Source organism: Arachis hypogaea, chromosome 18 (assembly GCF_003086295.3).
Source record: "Arachis hypogaea cultivar Tifrunner chromosome 18, arahy.Tifrunner.gnm2.J5K5, whole genome shotgun sequence".
In the NCBI taxonomy this organism is placed as follows: Eukaryota; Viridiplantae; Streptophyta; class Magnoliopsida; order Fabales; family Fabaceae; genus Arachis; species Arachis hypogaea.
Genome location: NC_092053.1, coordinates 60,291,409 through 60,300,676, shown reverse-complemented (window position 1 = coordinate 60,300,676; position 9,268 = coordinate 60,291,409).

The following is a 9,268-nucleotide window of genomic DNA, read 5'->3' as shown; positions in this document are numbered from 1 at the left end:
TAGTTGGTTTTTAGTTTATTTTCATTAGTTTCTAGGCAAAATCCACATTTCTGGACTCTACTATGAGTTTGTGTGTTTTTCTGTAATTTCAGGTATTTTCTGGCTGAAATTGAGGGAGCTGAGCAAAAATCTGATTCAGGCTGAAAAAGGACTGCTGATGCTGTTGGATTCTAATCTCCCTGCACTCAAAATGGATTTTCTAGAGCTACAGAACTCCAAATGACGTGCTTCTAATTGCGTTGGAAAGTAGACATCCAGGGCGTTCCAGAAATATATAATAGTCCATACTTTGCTCAAGGATAGACTACGTAAACTGGCATTCAACGCCAGCTCTCTGCCCAATTCTGGCGTCCAGCGCCAAAAACAAGTTGCAAGTTGGAGTTCAACGCCAGAAAAGGATCCAAAGCTGGCGTTGAACGCCCAAAACAGCCCCAGGCACATGAGAAGCTTTAGTCTCAGCCCCAGCACACACCAAGTGGGCCCCAGAAGTGGATTTCTGCACTATCTGTTATAGTTTACTCATTTTCTGTAAACCTAGGTTACTAGTTTAGTATTTAAACAACTTTTAGAGATTTATTTTGCATCTCATGACATTTTTTAGATCAAAACTTTATACTCTTTGATGACATGAGTCTCTAAACTCCATTGTTGGGGGTGAGGAGCTCTGCTGTGTCTTGATGAATTAATGCAAGTATTTCTGTTTTCCATTCAAACATGCGTGTTCCTATCTAAGATATCCATTCGTGCCTAACTATGGAGAAGTTGATGATCAGTGACACTCATCACCTTCCTCAATCCATGAACGTGTGTCTGACAATCACTTCCGTTCTACATCAGATTGAATGAATATCTCTTAGATTCCCTAATCAGAATCTCCGTGGTATAAGCTAGATTGATGGCGGCATTCATGAGAATCCGGAAAGTCTAAACCTTGTCTGTGGTATTCCGAGCAGGATTCTGGGATTGGATGGCTGTGACAAACTTCAAACTCGCGAGTGCTGGGCGTAGTGACAGACGCAAAAGGATAGTAAATCCTATTCCGGTACGACTGAGAACCTGCAGATGATTAGCCGTGCGGTGACAGCGCACCTGGACCCTTTTCACTGGAAGGATGGATGGTAGCCATTAATAACGGTAATCCACCTACACACAGCTTGCCATAGGAGGACGTGCGTGCATGAATCAGAGGACAAAGGAAAGCAGAGATTCTAAAGACAAAGCATCTCCAAAACTCTAACATATTATCCATTACTGCATAACAAGTAACCTTTAATCCATGCTCTCTTGTTTATTCGCAACTCAACTGATAAATATAATTGACTTCCTGACTAAGAATTGCAAGATAACCATAGATTGCTTCAAACCAACAATCTCCGTGGGATTCGACCCTTACTCACGTAAGGTATTACCTGGACGACCCAGTGCACTTGCTGGTTAGTGGTACGAGTGTGAAAAGTGTGATTCACAATTCGTGCACCATACTCCGACATCTTCGATGGAGTGAATCCATTCGAGTCCTTCGGAGAGGTTGTGGGGTGGTACCTGCAAGGGACTCTAATGCTTAAGTTAGCAAGGATTTTAGGAAGGTTTTATGTAGATTAGAGTTAAGCATTACTTGAGATAGAGGGTGTATTTGTATAGTAGTGAAGATAAGTTATCTTTGGTAACTTGTCCACTTATCTTGGTAGGAGGTTATCCTCCCCTTTTATCTAGGGGTTGTCGAGATTTGATATTTGAATATGGGAGCTTATTTGTAGGAGTAGTTAGGATCACGTATGTAGGTCGGTCATACAGACCTAATGGGTCCGTTTTCCGTGGAGGTCAGGTCGGACATGGAAAGGTCTTCTAGACCTTTAATGTGATGGCCTTGTCTCTTTTGGGCCTGGCTTCATTATTGGGCTAGGGTATGAATAGTGCCCTTACTCGAGGCCGAGTTCTCTTGTAAGTTAGGCTCGAGCATTCTACCAAGTTGCTTTTTAAGTCTTGCTACTGTCGCTTGAGTAGGTTTTCCACATGGGATTCTTGATTTGATTTGAGAAAATGAGTTGGGGTTCTCAACGTGATTGTGTGCGTAGAGATTGGACGTTTGATGTGATTTGAGCAGTTGTAACGTTTTTGTAATGTGTTCCCTTTTGTAACCGTTCACGCATTTTTCATTAATCATGCGCCATCATTTAAAGTGGGGTAAAGTTACTATTTTGCCCCTACTTCTGCCCCTATATATGCTTGATTCTTCTTCCTCTTCTTCTTTTTCATTTTCTAATTTTTGAAGACCTTCCCTGTTCTCTGCAACTATCTTCTTTCTTTGTTTCCTTGTGCTTTTGTGAGGATCACCTCTCCTCCTTTGCTTTTGGGATCTCCATAAGCGTCTTTTTGCTTTGAATCCCCTTTTCTTTGATGGCAAATTTGGGGCTGCTTCTACTTTGCTTTCAGGACAACCATTATCAAATTTCACCAACGCTCAAATTTTCACTCTCTGTCATTCAAAGTTGGTGCTTTCTTTCTCACCAGTTCTTTTCTTTGCTTGTATGTCTGTTGTTTTTCTGGGAGTTGTTCTTTTTGGAAATGTTACCCATTTCCTGTGAATTTGTGATTTTGTTTGAAGGACCTTGTTGAGTATGGCTTTTTGGTGTTTCTTGGTGTATTTGATTGTAGTGGAGGGATATCCTTTTTTGTTATTGATGTATTTTATTCTTTTAATTTCTTTCCATGCTTGGTTTTTTTGTTGTAGTGTGTGTAATTTTTTTGGGGTTTATTTTTCCCCCAAATGGTGCTGTTGGCATTCCTGGTTGATCCGACTTGTTGTATCCTGCTGTCTGACTTGTGGTAATTTCTACATGACTAGTTATTTTTTCTTTTGTAGGTGTAGTCCATATGTCTCAATCTGTATTAAAAATTATGCTTTCCTATGTATCAAAGAAATTAGATTGGATAGATATTACTGTTTTAGGGGCAGTGTCAATAATAGATAGGAAACCCAATTTGTACTAGACAGGACGATGAAGGAAACTATACCCTAAAGGCCCCCGACCTTGAAGAGCAGATTTGCTATGCCCGCTTTAACAGGTGATGGGTGGAAATCTGATTCCACACCAAAACCCACCGGCAAGTGTACCGGGTCGCATCAAGTAGTAATTACTCACATGAGTGAGGTCGATCCCACAGGGATTGATGGATTGAGCAATTTTAGTTAGGTGATGAATTTAGTTAAGCAAATTGTTAATGATTTGAGTGAAACTTGAATAGCAGAAGCTAAATTGCATGAAAATAAAAAGGAGAGGGGAAATTGACAGAAAAATAAAGTGCAGAAGAGTAAATTGCATGAAACTTAAAGTGCAAGAAAGTAAAAGAGCTGAATCTTAAAGTGCAAGTAATATAAATGACTGAAGCTTAGATTACAAGAAATGTAAATAGCTAAAGCTTAGAGTGCAAGAAATGTAAATTGCTTGAATAATAAAAGGATGTGGGATCTGGGATTTAGAATTCAACAAGAGAATGTAAAGAGAAATTAATCAGAGAAGTAGAAGATGAAATAAGTTGCAGAAAATCTAAACAGAAAGGTAAATTTGCTTGAAAAACAAAACAGAAAGTAAACTTAGCTCAATTGTAAAATCTAAAAGCGAAATTGAAGATCTCAGGGGATCAATGAGACTAGAAAATAGATCTAGATCTCAATTCCTTCCTTGATCAAATAGAAAACAATTTGCAGAAGAAAGGAAGATGAAAGCAATAAATGAACTTCAGATCCAGTTCTCAATTCACTGAATTATGCAGAAGAAGAACAAAGAGAAATTTCATATCAAGATTTGAAATAGAATTTCTTCAATCTCAATCCAAATTTCAGAAACAGAAAGTAAAAATTGCCAAAGCAAGAACAATCAGAAAGAAAACTCAGATCTCAATTCCAATTCGCCAAATTCAAAACAAGAGTGAAAACTAAAATTTAGCTAAAGTGAAAACTAAAAATGAGAAAAAGGTAAAACAAAAAAATGAAAGGAGGTCCTCTACAAATCAAACTAATTCCTATTTATACACTTTCTAATTTTTATCTTCAAACTTGCAGTGGGCTTTTTAAGTTGGTGAAGAAAATGGATCCAAAATTGGCTTTTGATTTAAAATTGGAACCATAGGACACTTCCAGGAGAGCGCTCAGTGTAGTAAGGTAACGCAGCGCTCAATGGCTTTGTGTGCCTTCCAATTTTTGTCTTGTGCCAAGCCCATATGCATAGCAAAGTAGTGCTCAGTTAAAAGGAACAACGCAGCGCCCTTTTGCCTTTGAGCATGGTTTCCAATTTTGAATCCTGGCTCTCACATTTGGAACCAATTTCCTTGTGCCAAACTTCAATTGTATAGCGCTCAGTTGGTGAAAGTAACGTAGCGCTACATTGTGCCTTGTGTGGTCTCCATGTTCAAACCCTGGTGGCTACCTTTTACTAATTTCCTCATGAAGTAATGGCGCTCAGTGAGAAGAAGCAACACAGCGCTTCATGCTTTGCTTGCCTTGGTGCATGGTTCGATTCCTGGCTGCCCCATTTCTTGATATCGCGCCTTTCTTTCTTCATGGGGAGGCCACGAAAAAGTTAACAAAGTTAATGGAGCACTACATGTTTGAGTGCCTCCTTGTAGCGCTCAGTTAACACTCTTAACGCAGCACCCTAGCCTTGTGCCTTTGGTGCTGAGTGCTTCGTCTCTAGCGCTCACTTTTTGAGCGCTACGCTCATTATTCAAGCGCTATGCTTGCTTCCTTGAGTGAGTGCTGATGGGATATTTTCGCGGAAAAATGAATTTCTCCAAAACACCCAAATCTAACCGGCAAGTGCACCGGGTCGCATCAAGTAATAATAACTCACGGGAGTGAGGTCGATCCCACAGGGATTGAAGGATTGAGCAATTTTAGTTTAGTGGTTGATTTAGTCAAGCGAATCAAGATTTGGTTGAGAGATTTGTGATTTGCAGAATTTAAATTGCATAGAAAGTAAAGGAAACGGGTGAATTGCATGAAATTAAAGAGAACTGGAATTTAAAGTGCTGAATCTTAAAGAGCAAGAAATTAAATGGCAGAAACTTAGAACGCAAGAAATGTAAATTGCAGAATCTTAAAGTGCAAGAAATGTAAATGGCTTGAATTGTAAAGGGAATTGGGAGTTGGATTTGCAGAAATTAAACAAGGAAAAGTAAATTGCAACAAACAGAGAAGTAAAGGATGTCTTGAATCAAACCGGATCTTAAAACAGAAATGTAAATAAGCATGAAAACAGTAAACAGGGAATGGGAAATGGGAAATCCGGATCTCAGGACCCAAGAGACTAGAAAACCAAGTCTAGATCTCAATGCCTTCCTAGATCCAACAAGCACAATTGCAAAGGAAATTGTAAATTGCAAAGAAAGTAGATGAAGAAGCAAGTAACCGAAACTGAAATTCAATTAAGCAGAAAATTAAACAAGATCTCAAGGTGAGATTGAAACAGAATTTCTTCAATTCTCCACCCAAAATCCAAGACAAGAAAAGTAAAGAGTGCTGGGCAAGAACAAGGAAGAAGAGAGATCAATTCTCCTCCCAAATTCTCTTGAATTAAAACAACAATGCTAAGAAATGTAAAAGTGAGCTCCAAGCAAAACCGAAAAGGAAGCTCTTCTGAAAAACTAAAAGGGAAGCTCCCTTAAAACTTAAATTCTAATCTATTTATACACTTTCTTCAAATGGTCTTCAAGCCTTCAATTGGGCCTTTGCTCTTGGTGGAATTGGGTTGAGAGAGGCCTTGGTTGATTGCTCTTGGAGTTTGGAGAAGAACCGAATTGAACCGGGTTGGAATCATGAAAGCTTGAGTAAAAGTTGTAGTAAAAGTTAGGGTCTAACTTTTGCTTCAACTTTTCACATCAGCACCCTTGTTTTGCTGATACCAACGTTGGGGCAAAAGTTAGGGGTCTAACTTTTGCTCCAACGTTGGCCTCCCCTTGGTTATTCATGGCGCCAACGTTAGCCAGAAAGTTAGGGGCTAACGTTGGCGCAAACTTTTGCTAGACCAGGGAGTTTTTCAGGCGCCAACGTTAGCCAAAAAGTTAGGGGCTAACGTTGGCGCAAACTTTTGGTGCATCCAGGGAGTGTTTTTCATGCCAAAAGTTAGCCAAAAAGTTAGGGGCTAACTTTTGGTCCAGCTTTTGCCCAAAAGTTAGCCAAAAAGTTAGGGGCTAACTTTTGCTCCAACTTTTGCCCAAAAGTTAGCCAAAAAGTTAGCGGCTAACTTTTGCTCCAGCTTTTGCTTCCTGGTTCATAATTAATTCAAGACTTAAGTCATTCCTCCTAGCCATTCCTTCTTGCATCAACCTTTCTCCAAGCTTTCTTCACCTATCATTAATCAACCAAATACATCAAAGCTATGCTCAAAATCATGAGATATTCATTCTTTCATAATATGTCACAATTATAGCATAAAACCTCATGAAATAGCATGAATTCATACATGGTTGATTAAATCAAAGGAAGCATGAAAATCTACCCAATTGGCTTGCTTATGGCTCAAGAAAGTGTATAATTCAATTGAAAACTAAAGAAAAAGGCTAGTGAAACTAGGCTAAGATGACTTGTCATCAAGTGCCAGGCTTTTGTTTCCTTGGGCCACGCATGGTTGGGCACGCTTTCCTTGTTTCTTTTTTTTCTTCACCTACAATCAATCAAACCAACTAAACAAAGCATCACCAAATTCACAAGATTCATAAATCATTCAAAAACCAATTAATTCTAGCTTAAACCCTATGATTTTGTGTCAAATAAAGGATGGTTGATTGATTTAACATAACCATGCAAACCTTCTCCAAATCACTTACTTATAATGCAAGAAAGTGCATAAAACCTAGTGAAACAAGTGAGAAATGCTTGAAAATCTAGCATAAGATGACTTGTCATCACAATACCAAACTTAAACCTTGCTTGTCCCCAAGCAAGGACTAAATATAAGAGGAAATGAAATGAAGCAGAGAAATATACATGTCCTTATTTAGCAGATAATTGAACTTGGTACATGGGGTTTTATGCAGACAAATGCAGCTCACTTATTACTTTGCTGATAGATAAGAAATGTTTCCTCAAAGGTTCACTAGAGTTGCTGCTATAATGCCTTGCTTTTGATTGATCCCTCTTAGATTTTTATTTCTTTCCTTTGCTTAGAAAGCTTATTTATTAATGAAAGCTTGGTGGCAAGTGTTGCAGCAGCCTTTTGGCTTAGTTTTTGCTCAACACTTCTTCACCACAGACACATGGCTCACAATTTCTTCCTAGGAACATTGATGCCCAGCATCTCTTTGGATTACTAAATGCTTTGTAACTAGGTTGCTCTTGATAGTGGACTTTCAGTTGGTAATCCCAGATTAGTTAATCCAAGTGGCCAAGTTTTAAAATACTCCTCAGAACCTAATTGTCCAAGCATATCCTAGTACAAAAGCACCACAGGCATATGTCCTATGGTCCAAGCTATTGGTGTCTAGCCTTATTGTTTGTTTATTTGCCAATTCTTGGCTTTTCTCTTTCTTTTTCTTCTTATTTTGCTTCATTCTCAAGGGACATTCATTAATAAAAGACTTTATGGTAGCAAACTAATTCACACTTCAAAGAATATTTTATTATGCAGCATTTATTATTGAGCTAATCATTAAATCAGACAAGTACCACCACTGAATTTCATTCTAATTTCTACAACATTGGACAATCACTTTCTTCTTTCAAACATTTTTCTTTCCTTCATGCAGCAGGGAAACAAAACAAAATTCAAGCTAATGAGGAATGACAAACATAATGTAATTCACTTGTAAGAAAACTACCCAGAACATAAAGCAATTGGAGGCATCTCATGTTTCAGGGATGCATCTTCCTTATCTAATTAAAAACATGAAAGAAACTTCAGCACCTCCTAGTTGTCATGCTCCTTGCTTCTGCTTGATTCTCCTTTCTTCTTTTTCTTCTTGGTTGCATCTTGATGTTCTTCAACAGGGCATCGTCGATCCCAGATAGGGTCTATAAGACCTGAGAGTCCAGCTTCCTCCAACCCACGCTGTATGTGTGCTGTATGTTTCTGGGTTCTTGCTCTCTAATGGTCTACTAGCTCTTGGCATTGCTCAAATGGCTTGATATATGGTTCCAATGCTGGCATGCTGTGGACCAAGTAATCCAACTTTGATTGGGTGTCTATATCATAATCCATTCTATCATAGTGCCTATGTTCTCCAATGGTATGATATATGGTCTTCCACTGATATAAATTTTGAGTGTATTCCCCATATTTGGCTTGCCTCAGAAACAATCCTTCATGTGACTTTCGAAATTCTGTTGATTGTTCCCTTTGACCATCAATAATCTTTGTTTGAAATTCTTGTTATTGAGCCATCATTTGTTGCTGCCATGTCTCTTTCTGTTCCATCATTTGGTGCTGCCAGTTCTCTTGTTGCTCTCAATCTTTCATATACTGCTCCTGTTGTTACAAGTATAGCACTTGTTGCCTCAAATACTGCTCCTGTGCTCTCATGTGCTATTGAGGCATTTCTTCAATGGCCCTCTGCAATTGGCTCATGTCCATTGCACCAGGAGCTTGTTCTTCCTCCACTTGTGGTCTTCTTCTTCTTTGGGATCTTCCTTCCTCTTGATTGTCATCATTAGTGGCACCTTCCATTAGTCGCCTAGTTATTCCACTGCCTCCTTTTACCTTTTCTGTATCTTCATCTTCAAAGAGCACCCCAGCCCTGTTGCACAGCCTCAGAATAGTGCTTGGGTGACCAAGCCTACTTGATTTGCTTATATTTTCAGCCATCTCCTAAATGCTGTCTGCTATGAGCTGTGAAAGGTTGATTTCTCCTCCCTTTAAGATGCAATATGTCAGGATGGCTCGCTTGATTGTGACTTCTGAGGTGTTTCCAGTAGGGAGTATAGACCTCCTCACTATCTCATACCACCCATTAGCCTCACGTGTGAGATCTATTCTGTTCAAGTGGCTTGGAGCTCCCTCTGAGTCCCTTTCCCAGTCTCTGTCCTCAAAGCATAACCCATGTAAAATCTCGTCAGGATCATTCTCACCCTGCAATCTTTCCTCAAAGCTAAGCTCTCCATAGGTTATTACTCTCAACTGTAGGGTTCTCATGACTGATGGTGGACTAAAATCTACCTCTACACCCCTGACATAGCTCTTATAAGGAGGGCTGTCCTGGCTTGTCTTTACAGCATTTGCATAGAATTATCTTATCATGACTGCACTGATGTCTGTCAAAGGTTCACATAAAAGTT